This window comes from Rousettus aegyptiacus, unplaced genomic scaffold, assembly GCF_014176215.1.
Source record: "Rousettus aegyptiacus isolate mRouAeg1 unplaced genomic scaffold, mRouAeg1.p scaffold_m13_p_16, whole genome shotgun sequence".
Taxonomy (NCBI): domain Eukaryota; kingdom Metazoa; phylum Chordata; class Mammalia; order Chiroptera; family Pteropodidae; genus Rousettus; species Rousettus aegyptiacus.
Window position 1 is genome coordinate 35,897,947 of NW_023416291.1, and position 18,742 is coordinate 35,916,688.

At 40.4% G+C, this 18,742-nt stretch overlaps 1 pseudogene; it reads left to right on the forward strand.

Moving 5' to 3' along the window:
• Positions 1-9,227: 9,227 nt before the first annotated feature.
• LOC118612702 lies at positions 9,228-9,346 on the forward strand (annotated as a pseudogene).
• The last annotated feature ends 9,396 nt before the right edge of the window (positions 9,347-18,742 follow it).

Here is an 18,742-nt window from a genome sequence, read left to right on the forward strand (position 1 = left end):
TAAAGGAGAGATAAGTCCCTGTGGTTTCTCTGAAAAAGAAGGATTTTGATGTTTCCAGTTATACGGATCTTTCCTGTTATTCCTGTTATCCGAAATTCCAATTTCAATATCAAGACCATGTATTTACTCAAATAATAGCTATCTAATTATTTTAATAGTTTTCCTGTCTTGGCCCAAATCAGAGTCATGCCCTTTGCTTCTTTATAAGTCCTTTGTTTCTGAATAGTCAGGTCTATTTTTTTTATATTTATGACATACAACAAATTATAATAACTTAAATTATGACTGATACCATTATACAAGGACATATGATAGTATAGTAAAGATATTGACAAATTCTAGGAACTTTATACAATTTCTGAAACACTTGTATTAGGAACATGTATTTATAAAAATGTAACTTAAAGAAGGTTAGGCATCATTTATTATTTGACAACGCTTCTTATATAATTAGCTTAACATTTCTCTTTTACAAAGTGGCAAAACCAAGCCTTTGAGATTTTACAGGTGCCCTCTGGGAAGTCTCAAAGTTATTTTGAGATAAAACAAAAGATCCCATTTAGATTTTATGTTGGGAAATTTGTCATAATGTCACAAGGTTTGATCACTTGATTAAATAGGATCACAGGTCACTATGAAACAATACTTAGTTATCTATTTAACCAAAGTGATAATAAAAGATTTCAAAGGTAAATATGACTATATAAAAAAACCTTAGCACTCTTAATGTTAAGACTCAGTTTTTTTTTAAATAATCAAAGACATAATAAAGACTATAAAGCACAATAAATTATTTTGATAGATATAGAATCTTTCTTTCTTAAGTGTATTGCTCACAGGTAAAGGAAAATCTTTTACAATCTCTTATTAGGAATAGACCAATAATCCAAACTCTAGTTTTTGTGTCAGTACACTGTTGATATTAAAGTTTATTTTAAAACCTTATGATAAATACATTTACTTTTCGCCAACTTGATTATATAAAACAAGATTTGTTTTTCTCTTTTCCTTTATAACTTCATATATTTACCTATGTTTTTGTCCTTTATTTTCCTCTTTTGTGCCTCAAATGACCTTTAAATAATCTGAAATTATTTTAGGATAAAATTACTCTCCTTTTTCTTAAAAACACATCTCAAAACACATTTTATTTTCCTTGAATACTTCACATACAGAATTTTTCCATTCACTTGTTTTATTCCTAGTAATTCATTTACATATACTAGAATTCATAACTCTTAGTAGCCTTAATTAGAGAAAACAATGAAGTAGGCAATTGTAAACTTTTATATATCAGCATTCAATAGGTTAGCAAATTTATGAATATACCAATTTTATAATTTTTAAAGGCATTTTTATAGTGCAATTTTTGAAAAATTGTAAAAATATGGTAAAAGAATATGTTTGCTAACACATTCTGTAATAAGAGTCCAAAAGTAGATAAATTTATGTTTCAGTATATTTTTCTTATTTGGAAATGCTCTAGAGAGTTGATGAATACCTATCATTAAACTAAGTATTTTGCCAAAAAGATTTTAGAAACTATTTTTAAACATCAAGACTCATTTATAAGCTTTTAGGTTGAATTTATAATTTTATAATCTTAAACAACTAGTGGAAATAGCATAAACTTATTTGACTAATAAACACAGGTAGAATAAAATTGTGTCTGACAACTTGAAGACATACCTATTTTATTTAACCTACAATATTAAACTATCCTTATTACTAAAGATTATCTCAGATCATGTAGACTTGATAAAGCAAAACAAAACATTTGGATTAGTTTTTATTTTTCTGACAATTTTAGGAAGGCTTAATTTATCTATAGGTGCTTACCTCTCTCCAAACCAACCAAAGCAGAGGTCTTCTACAAATCTACCTTTCCATAAAAATAAACTCCAACCCAAACCGAAGAACCAGTTAGAAAGGAGACTCTACCATCTAGAATTCTGCCCTACAGACACTCTGTGAGCCTTCTAATCAAATTCATGTTCAGTCACTCTCCAGACTCAAACTTCCAACACAAATGCACATCCATCTCTCCACCATCCCTCAACAACATCCCCGTTTCTAATCCCTACCTGCACAACCATTTTCCTACTGCTCTTCCCCGCTCTAATCTAAAATATAAAGAAGGGTTAGCCTAATAGGCCCCTATTAGCTTCTTCAACTCTTGTAATTTTAATATCAAAAACTAACTCCCTTCCATCACTGGGTAAATTATTTAAACTTCCTGTACCTCGGTTTCTTCATCTGCAAAACAAGAATAAAAAAACAGCTAGCACCCTACCACTATGCATCAGGCACATGACAGGTGCTGAACCACTGAACTAAAGAACTTTGTCAAAAGTTAAATGCTGCAGCAACACAAGCCCCTAGCACACTGTTAGGGACACTGAAGGCGCACATCAAATGGAAGTCACTGCTATCAAAATCTTTAGTGCAGCCCACTGCCCACAAATTTTAATTTAAACCTTTCTGTACTATTTTAAAAGAAGCCTGTGATCACTGTAGATAATATTCCATACCTGAAAGGCTGTTTACAGGTCGAGTGACCCCTCTGATGGCCACCCTGTTCCAAATGTGGACCAATCTAACTGGCAGAACCTCTGACGATTGAAGGGGGTGATGTGGGACCCATAACCTTGGGCCCGCCACCTGAAGTCTTTGAAATTATTGAGGAGACACTGCAGAGGAATGGGTCTGGACCATGGCAGTCGGAACACCAGATAAAGAAAATATGATACCTGTAAAAGTTTAAAAAGTTAGAGCAAGAGCCACACGCTGTCCCCTCACAGTCTGGTGGGGCAGCGGCAGCTAAGCCGAGGGAAAAAAGAAGAATAGACCTATGATGATAAGAAGAAGGATAAAGACATAAAGACAAGTAACATTCAGAGAGACCACAATTTCAAAAACAGACACCAAGGAGACAGCGATGACAGACCAACAGAAGACAGGCGCCGGCACAAACAGGACAAAACCAGCCAACCAGGGTCAGAATCTAACACTTCAGTCCTGACCAGACTAGGGAAGTTATGCTGTGTCCAGCTTTCCACTAGTTCCCAGGGCCCAGCCAACCAACCAGGTACCCAGAAACCTGAATACCTGTAGTGCAGTCTGACTCACCGGTGAAGCTGCTCCAGATGGCTTGTGCCCAATTGTTACAGAATTGACTGATTCTCCCCACTAGAGAATCAGAATTGTCCACCTGCCCTCATGGGTGAGTCTGCCTGGCGTTCGGGGCTGAGGAACATCACTCAGCGGCTGTCCCCTGGATGGGGCAGGTCCTCGCCCAAGGTGGCTGGGGTCATAGAAGATCTCTCCTGGAGAGATCTCGCTGGAGCCTCCAAAGTTGTGGTGCGTTCAAATCAAAGACCCATGGAGCCAATTGAGATTAATTATGACCTTTTATTAGCCAGCCAGCAACTCATTCTCCCCACTATAGAATCAGCCCTGAGGTTCCAGAGGCAGCTTATAAAGCCTAAAACTACATCAAACAAGCAAGCAGGTTTACAGAAGCAGAAGTTAGCCATTAGCATATCTTTGCACAGGATAACTATACCCTTAACATTAGCATATCTTTGCACAGGATATCTCCTAGAACTACACCCTGGTTAAACATTAGACAAGAAAGCAGAAGTTGGCCATTTGAAAATTTTCCCCCCTTGACATGGGGACAGAGATGGGTGGAAGGCTTAGTGCTGTCAAGAATGACAGAGCACAATGCATCCAGACTCTTTATTATGAATAGTGAGGTCACAAATAAGGGTCTGAGTCTCTAAACTAGAGTCAGAATTCCATGAGTAGCCTTCCAGTAGCCTTCTGCCATACCCTGAACCTTACAGGATGTAAGACCCACTTGTACCAGTGTGGCTTGGCTTGGGCCACCCTCTTGCTCATACTTCTCCTATCTGGAAACTGAATCAGGAATGTCCAGTGGACACCTATTGAAGAGGAATTTTTTACTCAAATGGTTAACTTTGTAAATAGCTCTTTGTTCCGCTTATGTAGATACATTTGCTGCATAGGCTGAAGGGTAGGGTGACCTTGAGAGTAGCTAAAAACTCATCCTCCCCTTTTGCTTTTTCTGTCCAAATAACAGATATATTGCCTAAGTTCCTGTTTGAAAATCTTGTAATGGCTGAAAAATGACTGCTAGAAATTTATTACTTGCAGGAAGATTACTGCTTGGCTATGTCCATGAGAACATGGTTATGTCCATAGAAACATAGGCTGTTACCCATAGGAACATAACATTCTAAACAAGCTTTCTGCTTCTATAACCCTGCTTATGCACCTGACCTGTGAGTTGACAAGTAATGAATAGAAGAAAGATAGCCCTCTGTGTTTACACAGAATGAAGAATGGGATTTTGGGCTTAAAAACCCTGTACCTCTACATTTCAGGGCTGCTTAATTTGGGGTCTGGATACCCCTGGCAGATCCAGCTGGCTGAATAAAGAGTGTTTCCTATAACTCACTCACTGTGTTCTGGTGGTCTGTGTGTCTTTTGGGGGCTGGAGGCCACAACAATCTCATGCTTTGTAACTGCCCGTAGACTATGGTAATTCCCATGCTCTGTAACCCATAGCAACTCCTGCTCCCTGTAGCCCATAGCAACTCCAGCAGTCAGAAACTGACTGAGGACAAATAAACTAATGAGCCCATGCCAAATGTAAAACTGTAGCTGCATAGATAAGCCCTATAAAAGTAAGTTTATCCTTGAGCTCAAGGCCCAGATTTTCAGAGCTCTAGCTCTTCTGGTAACACTGGTGTGATCAACCTGAATTCTCCGACTCTCTGAGTGGTGCTTGGCTTCTCCTTGGTCTGATTATTCTTGAACATTTGTGGAGTCCCCAGAGAAATTCCAACCACATCGGCCCTTTGAGCCGTTGGATTGGTGTCTCAGCTAGGCTGGGCCAGAGGTGTTCCAAGATGAATGAGGAAGTGTGCCACCTGATGGTATTACAGGTTCTTTTCAGACTAGTGCTCTGACTCTCCCAACAGCAAGCCCTGATCGGATTCAAAAAAGGGACAAGCCAAATCTCCAGACAGCCACAGGATAAGGTAAAGCCCCGAGGCTCAGCACTCTAGTCAGGTCCCATCTCTGGGCAGAATTGGAGCTTGATTACCTCTTAAAGTTTTCAGTTAGAAGACACATGTCAGGGGCTTCCCAACAGAAATAAGACATCAGGGTCATCCCAGGGAGAAAGACAAAGGTCAGGACCTTCCAAAAAGGAGGGAAGCAATGTTTTAACTCCTGGTGTTTGAATGTATGAGTGGATGAGCACCCTGGTCAACTTGACTCATTCCGGTACAAACTTGTGGCTCCATGGCTGAGTACCCATAAGGTCTTCTAAAAGATACGGAGTCAGAGGACTCATCTGTGATTCTGTAGTTCAAGGCATACAGTCCAGGGTGGCATTGGACTAGTGTCCAATTGTAAGTCACAAAGCTGAGTCTTCTACAGCCGAGTGTCACCTAAGCTCCTTCGGGACATGGCCAGATGAGCACCTGAGTGGTATACTCATTGGAGGAGGCACCCACTCTTGTCTGTCTTTGTGCCACTGACACAGGGTAGGATACATAAGTGGGGGGTGCAATTAATTACTGACTTGGCTTCAAATGACCCTTTGACATAGGGGCCCTGTGTCAAATTATTTTCTGGAAATTTTAAAATCTATTTTCCCCATCCATTAGGAAGATTCCCAAGGCAATATGGGTGTAGGTTCCTCTAAGCCAACTGTCTTAAATTGTATGTTGAAAATTATCGAGAGAAATTGGATTAAAAATGGCAGCAAGAGAGATGTTCCCAGATCTCTCCCCTTGAAACAACAATAAGCTGAACACCTAAAACTCAACAACAACAAAAAAACATCTAAATTGCACACCAGCACCTCTGAGTGTTGGATCCGCATATAAGAATCCCAGGTTTTAGGTGATGGACTGGGAGAATCAAAGAAGCTGCCTCTCACAGCCAGAGCTCCCTGTAGGAGGAAGAGGAGAGAAGGAGGAGCAAGTTCCCTCAACACCCTGCCTGAGAGTGCTGTGAGCTCCATGCGGCCGGCAGCAGTGCCCAATCATCAGGGCAGAAGGCAGAAAAACAGGGATGGCAGAAACGTGGGGACAGCAGGGAAACAATAGTCAATTTTTACCAGTCGCGGTTGCAAAACTGAGGCTGAGCTGCAGCCTCCAACTCGCAACCCAGAGGCCCCTCTCCCCATACCCTCCTAGTCAGAACACCGCAGAGCCCCAGGATAATCTGAGCAAACGCTACCAAAACTATCACTAACACTGAATGGAACTGAGATTGAGGGTAGCGAGCATGATTAAACATCTATAAAGGAAAAAAAGACATTATTAATACTTTATATAAAGCAGCGATCCAAGAGGCTTAGACGCCACCTACTGAAAACCAAAAGGAAAACACCTTATTTGCAACAGGCTAGAGACCATTATATAATAATGTTCTTTTGAAAAAAAAAAAAGGCAGAACACACTTCCATTAATGCATAGGAGAAGAAACAGTCCATTAAACACCATGAACAACCAAGAAGACAAGGCAGCGCAGAAAAAAAAAAGAAAATCTCCAGAAAATAAGCTTACAGACATAGAAATATGTGACATATATGACAGAGAATTCAGGACGGTACTTCTGAAAAAACTCAATGAGATCCAAAACGACTCAAATCAACAATTTCAGGAACTGAAAAAACAACTAGATGAGCAGAATGAGTTCTTTATCAAGGAAATTGAACCCCCCAGAAAGAACCAAATAGAACTTCTGGAGATAAAGAGCACACTGCAAGAGTTTAAAAATGAAATAGCAAGCTTGGGAAATAGAATCGACCAAATGGAGAAAAAGATTACTGATATCAAAGACAGAAATCTAGAAATAAATCAGAAAGAAGAAGAGAGAAACTGAAAACTGAAAAATAATGAAAGAGAAATACAAGAACTAGCTGATACCATCAGGAGAGGAAACATAAGAATACTAGGCTTCATAAAAGGCAAGGAAAAGGAGCAGGGACTAGAGAGCATTTTCAGACAAATAGTTGACAAGAATTTCCCAAATCTAAGGAATGAGCTAGAGCTTGGAATTCAACAAGTAAATGGAATACCCAATTATCTCAACCCAAAAAGGCCTTCACCAAGACACATCATATTAAAATTATCAAAAATCAAGGACAAAGACAGAATTCTCAGGACAGCCAGGGAGAAAAAAATGGTAACCTATAAAGGTTAACCCTTTAGATTATTCTTGGACTTCTCAGTGCAAACCTTGCAAGCCAGGAAAGAACGGAATCAAATATTTAAACTATTAAGTGAAAGGAACTACCAGCCAAGAATAATGTATCCAGCTAAGCTCTCCTTTAGATATGAAGGAGAAATTAAGACCTTTCCAGACGTATAAAAATAGAGGAAATTCTCCACTACAAGGTCTGCACTACAGGAAATTCTGAAAGAGGTCAGCTCACTTAAAAACAAAATGACCAAAAAAATGCTTAATTAGGAGTAAGGTCACTAGCAGGCTGATAAAAGCAAAGGAGTGCTACCCTAACTACGAACAGGGCATTATAAGCTTAAAATAAGAAGAGATTTGCTATAGCAAGATAGTAATAAACATTCAGCATATATAGGGACAAACTGAGAAAACAATGACTGAAAAGAGGAGGATTAAAAGATCCAGATTCATAAACAGGAATGGAGATAGGACACATGCAGAAGAAAAGGGACAACTATATAGATACAACTATCTTTTTCATATTCGTAATGGTAACCACAGGCCAAAGATTTAGAACCAGAGAGAAAACCCACAAAAACAAAGCAAAATAAAGAAAACAGAAACACAAGGACAAGGAAGCATTGGAAACACTGAGCTACTAGAAAGCAAAAGATAAAATGTCTATAAGAAGACCTCAGATTTCAATAATCACTCTGAATGTAAATGGACTGACCTCACCAATAAAAAGGCATAGAGTTGCAAATTGGATCAAAAAAACCAAAACCCAACCATGTGCTGCCTCCAGGAGACACATATCAGCTCCAAAGACAAATATAGACTCAAAGCGAAAGGGTGGAAAATGATATTTCAAGCAAATGGCAGTCAGAGAAAAGTGGGAGTTGTAGTGCTAATATCAGATGAAATAGACTTCAAAATAAAAAAGGTAAAGAAAGATACTGAGGGATATTTCATAATGATAAAGGGAATCATGTACCAAGAAGTCATAACACTTATTAATATCTATACTCCCAATAAGGGAGCCTTGAAATATGTAATGCAATTCCTAACAGAACTAAAGGGAGAAACAGACCAAAACACTATCACAGTAGGCATCTAAATACCCTACTGTTGTTAATAGACAGAACATCCAAACAGAAAACCAATAAGGAAATAACATCCTTAAATTATACATTAGACCAACTGGACATAATTGACATTTACAGAGCCTTCCATTCTAAAACAGCTGCTTATATATCCTTCTCTAGTGCACATGAAACATTCTCAAGAATTGACCACATGCTGGGTCACAGAGATAGCCTCAACAAATACAAGAAGGTTGAAATTATACCAACCATATTCTCTGATCATAATGCTTTGAAACTAGAGATCAAGTGTAAAAAGAAAGCAGAAAGACCCACAAATACATGGAGATTAAACAACATGCCACTAAAGAATAACTGAGTCAGGGAATAAATAAAAAGAGATCAAGAGATACATAGAAACGAACGATAATGATGGTACAACATATCAAAACTTTTGGGAAACGGCAAGAGCAGTCATAAGAGGAAAGTTCATATCATTACAGGCCTACCTCCAAAAACAAGAATGAGCTCAAGTAAACAACATAACGCTTCATCTTAAAAAACTAGAAAAGGAAGAACAAATGAAGTCTAAAGTCTGCAAAGAAATCATCAAACTTAGAGCAGAAATAAATGAAATTGAAAACAAAAATAACAATAGAGAAAATAAATGCAACAAAGAGCTGGTTGTTTGAGAAGGTTAATAAAATTGACAAACTCCTGGCTAGATTCACTAAAGAAAAAAGAAAGGACACAAATAAACAAAATCAGAGGTGAAAGGGGAAATTACGATAAACACTGCAGAAATACAAAGGATCATACAAGAATACAGTGAAAAACTATATAATACCAAATTTAATAACCCAGAAGAAATGGACCAGTACTTAGAAAAATATAACCTTTCTAGATGGTATCGAGAACTGCTATGGCCATGCCACCGTGAACAAGCCCAATTTCGTCTGATCTTAGAAGCTAAGCAGGGTCAGGCCTGGTTAGTACTTGGATGGGAGACCACACGGGAAGACCAGGTGCTGTGGGCACAAAAATTAAAGATAAAAGTAAGGGATTATAAAATGACAAGTTCCTTTCAATCTATGAAGTATCAAGTGTTACCTGGCCTGGAAAAATAAAAAACTGGAAAATCTAAATGCACTGATCAGCAGTAAGGAAATTGAAACAATAATCAAAAACCTACCAAAAAGTAAAAGTTCTGGACCAGATGGCTTCACCAGTGAATTCTACCAAACATTCAAAAAAGATTCAATATTTATTCTCCTCAAACTCCTTCAAAAAATCGAAGAGGAACCAATACTTCCCAACTTATTTTATGAAGCCAATATAACTGTGATACCAAAACCTGGTAAAAATAACACAAAAAAAGAAAATGACAGACCAATCTCTCTTATGAACACTGATGCAAAATCCTAAATAAGATACCAGTGAACCGAATACAGCAACATATTTGAAAGATTATACACCACGATCAAGTGGGCTTCATCTCAGGGGCACAGGCATGGTTCAACATATGTAAATCAATTAATGTGACACACCACATAAACAAATTAAAAAATAAGAATCCTATGATTATATCAATAGATGCAGAATAAGCCTTTGACAAGATATGGCACCCATTTATGATCAAAATGCTTAACAAAATTGGTCAAGTATGAAAGTAACTTAACATAATAAAGGCCATATATGACAAGCCCTCAGCTAACATTATACTTAATGGTGAAAAACTAAAACCTTCCCTCTAAGATCAGGAACAAGGCAAGACTGTCCACTGTTATTCACCACTGTTATTCAATATAACATTGGAGGTCCTGGCAAGTGCAATCAGTCAAGAGAAAGCTAAAAGGCTTCCAAAAAGGAAATGAAGAAGTCAAACTGTCACTATTTGTGGATGGCATGATTCTCTATATAGAAAACACTAAAGACTCCACAAGAACACTACTAGAAACAATAAGCAAAAATAGTAAAGTCTCTGGATACAAAATCAACGTTCAAAAATTCATAGCATTCCTATACTCTAATAACAAAGTGTCAAAAAAGAACTAGAAAAAATAATTCCTTTTGCAATCCCAACAACAACGACGACAAAATAAAATACCTAGGAAAAAAATCTAATGAAACATGTGAAGGACCTATATAATGAAACTACAAGACCCTATTAAAAGAAACCAAAGAAGATACAAAAAAATGAAAAGATATTCTGTGTTGTTGGATTTGAAGAATCAACATAGTTAAAATGACCATATTACCTAAAACATTAAACAGATATAATGCAATCCCTATCACAACCCCATTGGCATTTTTGAAAGAAATAGAGCAAAAAATCATCAGATTTGTACGGAAGCACAAAAGACCCTGGATTGCCAAAGCCATCCTGAGAAAAAAGAATGAGAGTAAAGACATCACTCTGCCTGACTTCAAATTATACTATAAAGTGACAGTAATCAAAATGTCATGGTATTGGCAGAAAAATACACACATGGACCAGGGAAACAGAATCAAAGAGTCCAGAAATAGACTCATCTTCATGTGGGCAAATAATTTTTGACAAAAACACCAAAAATATACAGTGGAGTAAGGAAAGCCTCTTCAATAAATAGTGCTGGAAAAACTGGAAAGCCATCTGCAAAAGAATGACACTAGACTTTTGTCTATCACCACACAACAAAAGTAACTCAGAATGGATTAAGGACCTGAGTATAAGACCTGAAACAATAAAATGCATAGAAGAAAACATAGAAACTAAACTCAAGGACCTTGGGCTTAAAGAAGATTTTATGAATTTAACTTCAAAGATCAGGGAAGTAACAGCAAAAATAAACAAAAGGGACTACATCAAACTAAAAAGCTTCTGCTCAGCAAAAGAAATTGTCAACAAGGTAAAGAGACAACCATCAGAATGGGAAAATATATTGTAAGCAACAACTCCTATAAGGGACTAATATCCAAAATATACAAAGAACTAATATGATTCAATAATAATAACAACAACAACAACAACAAAAAACAAACAATCCAATCAAAAAACGGGCAGAGGACATGAACAGACACTTTTCCCTAGAGGACATACAAATGACCCATAAATATATAAAAAGCTGCTCAACATCGCTAGCTATTAGGGGAATGCAAATCAAAACCACAATGAGATACCATCTCACATCTGTTAGAATGGCTATAATCAACAGAAGTAATAACAACTGCTAGAGAGGATGTGGAGAAATAGGAACCCTCATTCACTGCTGATGGGACTGCAGATTGGTACGGCTACCACAGAAAGTGTATGGAGGTTCCTCAAAAAAAATGAGAATTGACCTACCATATGATCCAGCAATCCCTCTACTGGGTATTTACCCCAAAGACTTGAAAACTCATATTCAAAGAGATATTTGCATACAAATATTCATAGCAGCATTATTCACAGTGGCCAGGACATAGAAGCAACTGAAGTGCCCTATGATAGATGATCAGCTAAAGAAACTGTGGTACATATATTCAATGGAATATTACTCAGCCATAGGAAGAGATAAAATATTACCATTTGTGACAACATGGATGGACATTGAAATAATCATACTAAGCGAAATAAGCCAGACAGAAAAGGTTGAAAATCACATGATATCACATATGTGGGATATAAACCTAAAAGCAACAAATGAACAAGACAAATAGAGACTCAGAACATGGACAATGGATTAGTGGTTACCAAAAGGGAGGGTTGAGAGTGGAGGGAGAAAATAAATAAAAATAAAGTGTTAAAAAAATTATGTACATATAGTATGAAAAAAATAATAAATAAACTGGCATTAAAAATAATTTTAAAAATTAAAAAAAAATTTAAGTATTAAGAAAGCTTTCCCAGAGGGTACAAGGTCAAGTTGACCCGAGAAAAACTGTGTATACTCTGTGAGCATGAGTAGCCTGACTTTGGGGTAGAATGGCCATCGGAAGAATCCCTGGACCTCCCCACCATTAGAAATGTGTAGTGGGTAGTGACAGGAACCCCTGGAATCCAGACCAGTTTCCATACATACACTCATGGTTGCAAATCGCTACTGTAGTTCCCTCTTTGGCCCATTTTTTTGCAAATAGGCAGGGACAGAGTAAGGTACTTGTGACCCGACAGGGGAAAGACCAAGCAAGAGACAGCAAGAGTCATCCACCCAGGAGACCCTGAGGAAGAACCTTTCTTTGCCCCACCTTACATCCCAATAGCTCTGCCAATCCCTGCACTGCCACTCTACCCCAAATTACCAGACAGCTCTCTGCCATGGTTGTCTTTGCTGCCCCCACAGTCTGAGCAGCTCCCAAGCCCAAGTCCATGGCATCTTCACTCAGCCACACAGTCAGCCTAACAGCATTCAGCCCTCTAGATTCCTCTTCAAGAGTCACGAGACCCTTGTGAGATTAGTGAAGAGGGCTCACTCCAGCTGGGCTGCACTGTCCTCTACTATCAGCCTTGCATCAAAAGCAACCTCCTCAAATGGAAGCAGCACACCCCATCCTATTTGGAAAAACCCCAGGTGATGATTGACCTGCTCGAGTCCATCTTCCAAATTCATTGACCTATCTAGGATGATTGTCGTTAGCTCCTCATAACTCTTTTCAACACTGAAGAACCGTGCCAAATTCCATCAGAAGCATGGAGATGGCTCAAAGGAAAAGCATTGGATAGTGCACTAGACCTCGCAGCATGGGCCTTGGCAACTACACGATGCCAGCCGAATTGGGACTTCAGCATCCTGAACAGAAGAGAGTCTCTCAATAGGTACCGACTGGCCATACTGCAGGGGGTGAAAGCTGGGGCCAGAAAGGTGACAAAAATGTTCAAAACAGCAGAAGTACTCTATGAAAGACTATGCAAGGTGTTCTGGGTGTATACCCCTTTTGACCCCAAAGCACGAGAAAACCAACACACAGGCAATGTGACATTCATGGCTCAAACTTACACTGATATCCACTGCAAACTTCAGAAATTAGAGGGCTTTGCTGGAATGCACTCCACCCAGCTATTGCAGGTCACTAACAAGGTGTTTGTGAACCATGATCAGGAGGCCAAAATATAGCTGATAAGTAGATAACACAAAAGGTGTCCCTGCTGCCTGCCACGTTATGAAACCCAAGCCGGGTACAACAGACTGCTCTCCCACAGAAAGGAGAGACCAAGAGGAGACCACCACTATGTCACGACCAATGTGCCTACTGCAAAGAGACTGGCCAGTGGAAAAATGAGTGCCCCACCATTGCAGGACGTCTAAAGGGTCAAAGAAGTTCAATCAACCCTGTGAAGGAAAATACTAGCCTGAGCAAGTCTTACAAGGCCTTTATCGGTCTGGCCAGAGAAGACTCAGACTAGGGATCCCTGATCCAGGGACCCCAGAGGCTACGGTTGCAATAAAAGTAGGGGGCCAATCAATGACCTTTATGGTAGACACTGAGGCTGAACACTCTGTGGTAACCACACCCATGTCTCCCCAACTATCATTGGGGCCATGGGGGACTGGGCTGCCTGCTCATTCTGCAAAGCCCACTCATGTTGGTTAGGGGGCCAACTAGTGACTCATGAGGTTCTGTACCTACCAGAGTGCCCCTTCCCCCTTTTGGTAGAGGCTTATTAACAAAGCTTGGAGCACAGATCGCCTTTGCCCCCGAAAGCCTACCAGTCTCACCTTGGGGAGCCAACCTACTCTAATGATGGTTGTGACTGTGCCCAGGGAAGATGAATGACACTCTATTCATTGGAAAGAAAACAAACAAATCTGACTAACCTGCTGTTCCCTGCCGTCTGAGCAGAAAAGGGGCCCCCAGATCTAGATAAAATCACACACCCACAATGGTGGACTTGAGGCCAGGAGCCACTCCTGTCACAATTCCCTTTGGAATTAGGGACCAGATCCAGTGATTATGCGATACCAGAATTCTAGTTGAGTGCCAGTCACCTTGGAACACTCTGCTCATACTAGTCATGACTACTACCCCATCCAGGACCTCTGCACCATCTACGATGCAGAGGTAACCATCCACACAGTGGTCCCGAATCCATAAACCCTCCTGAGTCTCTTACCTGCCCAAGCAAGCTGGTTCACTTGCCTTGATCTCTTTAGCCTCTGGTTATCAGTGGCAAGATAGCCTTTGATTGCATTTGAGTGAGAAGACCTACACACCAGGAGAAAGACACAACTGACTTGGACTCAATAGCTGCAGGTCTTTATGAACTCAGGTACCTTGTTTGGTGAAGCACTGGCCACAGATCTTGCTGCCTTCCCCAGAGAGACTTTGAACTGCACTCTACTCCAGTATGTAGATGACCTGTTGCTGGCTAGCCCCACACAAGAAGATTGCTGGAAAAATACCAGAGCCTCGTTGGCTCTGCTCTCTACCATAGGATACAAGGTGTCATGGAGGAAGGCTTATTTCTGGAAACAGGAAGTCAGATACCTTGGGTTCATCATCTCAGAAGGACATCAGCACTTGGACATGAAAGGAAACTGGCCATCTGTTCAAAACCTTAGCCAAACAGCAGGAAAGAGGTCCATGAATTTGTAGGGGCTACTGAGTTCTGCTGGATCTGGATATCAAGTTACTCTGAAATTGTCAAGACACTGTACAAGGCCACAGCTGGATCCTGGAATGGGGCTCCAGACAAGAAAAGGCCTTTAGAGAAATAAAGACTTTTGACCAGTGCATCAACACTACAACTACTAGACATGACAAAGGACATACTGCACTAGGTGTTCTCACACAAGCAGTCAGGCCATGACAGCACCCAATTGCATATCTGTCCAAATGGCTAGATATGGGGGCCGCTGAATGACTGCCATGCCTCTGGGCCTTAACTTCCATGGTAGTCCTGGTCAGAGACATTAACAAGCTCATGCTGGAACAAAATATAAATGTAAAGGTCTCCTGTGCTATTACTGCATTAATGAATAATCAGGGACACAAGTGGCTGACCAAGGCCAGGATAACTCATTATCAGGGACTGCTTTGCAAAAACCCACATGTCTGCCTTGAGACTGCGTGGGTGTTATACCCTACTTACTTTTCTCGCCACTGTAGAAGGACCCTCCAATTATGATTGTGAAGAGGTCAAGGATGAAGTGTACTCAAGCAGGACGGACCTGACTGACATTTCTGTTCACAATACAGAACTGGTCTTGTTCACCAATGGGAGCAGCTTCCTTTATGAAGGACAGCACAAAGCTGGCTTCACAACCACAGATGATGTGGTCAGAGCTGAGGCTCTACCACAGGGTTGGTCAGCACAGCGGGCTGAACTCTAGGCACTCATCTAGGCACTGTGGCAGGCTGAAGTGGGCCAACATCTATAAGACTCAAGGTATGCCTCTTTGCTACTTTGCATGTACATGGAGCCATTTATAGAGAGAGGGGACTACTATCGGCAGGAGGAAAAGAACTCAAGAACAAAGGAGAAATCCTTCAACTGTTAGAGCTATTCTGGAAGCCTTCTCAGGTGGCAGTCATTCACTTCACAGACCACCAGAGAGGAATCAATTCTGACAGTAGGGGAAACTGACTGGCAGATCAAGCAGCTAAAGACACTGATTACCAATCAAGTGCCAGTATGGGTCCTAAGCCAGTCTCCAAGATTCTCCTCACACAAGAATACACCAAGGAAAAAGAACAATGGGCCTTAAGTGAAGGGGGAGCTGAGAGGAAAGAGGGCTGATTGGAGCTACCAGATCAAAGACACTATATTTCCACTGCGGTGTCAGCTCAGCTGGTAACACAATACCATGAGTTGCCTCACTAGGAGGACCACTTTAGAAAGTCTGTTAGGATGCTAGTATTTCATACCCACGCTTCCAACCTGATGTGCCAAGATCAGTGCTAAATGTGTAACTTGTGCATGAAACAACATTGGGCAAAGGCCAAAATCGGATCCAAGGGTGCAAACATTGGGACTATGCCCTTTCAAGACCTAGAATGGACTTTACTGAGGTCCAACCTTGCTGGGGCCACTGATACTTGCTTGTGTTAGTTTGCAACTACTCCAGATGGGCTGAAGCTTTCCCTACACATGCTGAATGGGCATGAGAAGTAGCTAGAGCCTTGTTAAGGAAAATTATTCCAAGATACAGGCTGCCCCTCTCTGTAGGATCTGACAGTAGACCTGCCTTTCTGTCTGAGATAATCCAGACTCTGTTCAAAGTTCTGTGAATGAAATGGAAGCTCTACACAGCCTACAGGCCACAAAGTTCAGGGAAAGTTGAGCTCATGAATCAGACCTTCAAGACCACTCTAGCTAAGTTTTGTCAGGAAACTCAGTTACTTTGGATTGACTTGCTGCCTTCGGCTCTACTTCAAGCACAGTGCACTCCAATGCCTTCAAGCTATTCTCCTTTTTAAATCCTTCACAGGAGACCTCCCCCAGTGATAGGGAACCTAAAAGGAAATCCTCGACTGATAGCTGACCTAGAAATGTCCTGACACTTTCAGGTCCTAGGGAGGACTTTTTGCCATATCACTTAAAAAACCCTAGAAAGAGCCCTTATCCTCAGGAAATTGGGTCCAACCCTATCAGCCAGGAGATGAAGTATGGATTAAAGATTGAAAGAAGGAGCCATTCCAGTCAATCTGGACTGGCCCTCACACTGTTATATTAGCAACTCCCATTGCTATTAAGGTTGCAGGTATCGCCCCATGGATCCCCCACATCCAAGTAAAGAGAGCAAGCAACAACTTCAGAAAAATGGCAGACTTAAATTGCAGACCCTCTTTCTGATCAGCCACTCTGAGTCATATTCCAGAGGCAGCAGAGACCCACCTGAGATTTTTGGCCCTGCTCTGGCCACCCCCAGAAGCTGACCAGTCCATGCACGGCAGAAGCTTGAGTTCCAACCATTCAGACTGGTCAGATGTATTGTTATCATCTTTTAGCATTAATCCTCTTTAGTATACTTATCTTGCTGCTTGCTTCAGGTTCGGCCTCAGTAGCACCCACCAATTTGGACCCTGAATCAAAGAGTCACTTTAGCCCTGACCTTTTAAGCCTATATCAGGATTCTCTCAATTCTTATATGTTCAGGCTAAATCCCTCTTCAGTACATTTCTAGAGACTTTGTCTAATTGCTAGTGGTTGTTTCATCTTCTTATGGTCATGGGGATAATCCTTCCTTTGTTAATTCTAGTAGGACTTTGTACTCAGGTAATCCAAGCAATGGTGTCTCTTTACTCACCCTACAATGGAATTATGGATACTGAGTACTTATACAAGACTCTTAATTAAGCTTATTGTCTCTAAAACTCTTCCAACAGTGACTTGGTTAAAGATTGTTGGCTCTGCCTATCTCCATCTTCTGCCTGCTACTCAGTTGTCTCCATCCACATCTCATATGGGCAATATGAAATAGGACCCTTCACCCCAAGAATTGGGTAGGCTGCCCATTTGAACTAATGAATATAGAAATTTTATTTGATTTCCAAATCACTGACATGACTACAGGTACACAGACAAGATAAGCAGGTAATCTCTCAATGTCCTACAAAACAAGCTTAACTTGGGCAGCCTCTCCTGAGCCTCCAATTTGGGGACCAATATCGACTCATACAAATCTTAAGTTTCAGGTACCTCTTTGTATAAAGAGAAGTCGAGACCAGAGCCAGAGCCCAACTGTAAGCTCCTTTGAAGATTGTCGTTGCAATTATATATGGAAATAGAACCCTCAAAAGACTGGTCTAGTTTCCAAGTAGCACAGGCTGCTCCATTTAAGAAACCTGTATGATTCTCATGGAAACACAACATAAAGACTACAGGATTAGAATTGTAGCTGCCAGCCCCCACAAGACACACGGACCATCAGAATTCAGTGAGTTATAGGGAATATATTCTTTATTCAGCCAGCTGGGTCTGCCAGGGGTACACAGACCCCAAATTAAGTAGCCCCAAAATGTAGAGGTATAGGGTTTTTAAACCCAAAGTCCCATTCTTCATTCTGTCTAAACACAAAGGTCTATTTTTCTTTTATTTACTACCTGTCAACCCACAGGTTGGTTTTGCAAGCAAGTGTACAGAAACAGAAAGCTTATTGTTGGAATGGTATGTTTCTATGCATGATAGCCTATGTTTTCATGGTGATAGCCATGTTTCCATGAGCGATAGCCAAGCAGTAATTTCCTGCAAGTAATACATTTCTAGCAGTCATTTTTCAGCCACCACATTAGTAAACAAAAGCTCAGAATACAGTCAAGGGAGTCTAGATGACTACTTAAGCATCTTACCTTGAAAATCCTGCTCCGAACCCCCACAAGGAGAATACCTCCTCTTACCAGCATATGGAAACCTCACTGAATGAGTCTTTATAGATACTAAGAGAAATTTTTTACATTGGGAAAATAAAACCTCTGGAACATCTCGGGATAATTCCTATGGACCCCTCCAACCTCTCACAGGGGCAGTTCTAGCA